This window comes from Chrysochloris asiatica, unplaced genomic scaffold (assembly GCF_000296735.1).
Source record: "Chrysochloris asiatica unplaced genomic scaffold, ChrAsi1.0 scaffold00120, whole genome shotgun sequence".
In the NCBI taxonomy this organism is placed as follows: Eukaryota; Metazoa; Chordata; class Mammalia; order Afrosoricida; family Chrysochloridae; genus Chrysochloris; species Chrysochloris asiatica.
In genome coordinates this window covers 125,281-125,920 of record NW_006408638.1, presented here as the reverse complement: position 1 = coordinate 125,920, position 640 = coordinate 125,281, and positions in this window count along the sequence as shown.

Genomic DNA, 640 nt, shown 5'->3' with positions numbered 1-640 from the left:
TGATGGCACCTAACAACAATAACAATATGCATACACAAGAATCCTGGCGTGGCACTCTGGGATCAGCACTGAACTTCCTTCCACAGGCTGGCAGTTTAAATCCACCAGCTGCTTCTCAGAAATCCTATGTTGTTGTTAAGTGCAGTCAAGTTGGTTTCAACCCATAGCAAACCTGTATAGGGTTTCCCAAGGAGCAGCTGGTGAGTTTGAGCTGCTGACCTTGTGGTTCAAACTGACTTTGCAGTTCAGTAAATTAACCCACAGTGCCACACCAGAACTCATATACAAGGCACCTAACAACAATAAAAAATATGCATTCACAATTAGAATATCATGTAAGTACATATATGAATTTTATAAATGCTTAAAAACCAATGAACAAAATGAATGAATCAATGATGAATTCATTAACGTCCACTATGAGATTACTAGAATTCCATTAATAGAATGACCATTCTATATATCTATTGCATGTTTTTATAATGAACTCAATTCCCATAGGTAAGGCACTATTACGCCTTCAAAATCATATGTATAAACAGTAATAAGATAAACTTAGAAATATAACTATGTCCACCTTTGTGATGTTCTCTAGCATTAACTACAAATCACTAGCAATTTGTAAATTACTAGAAAGTTA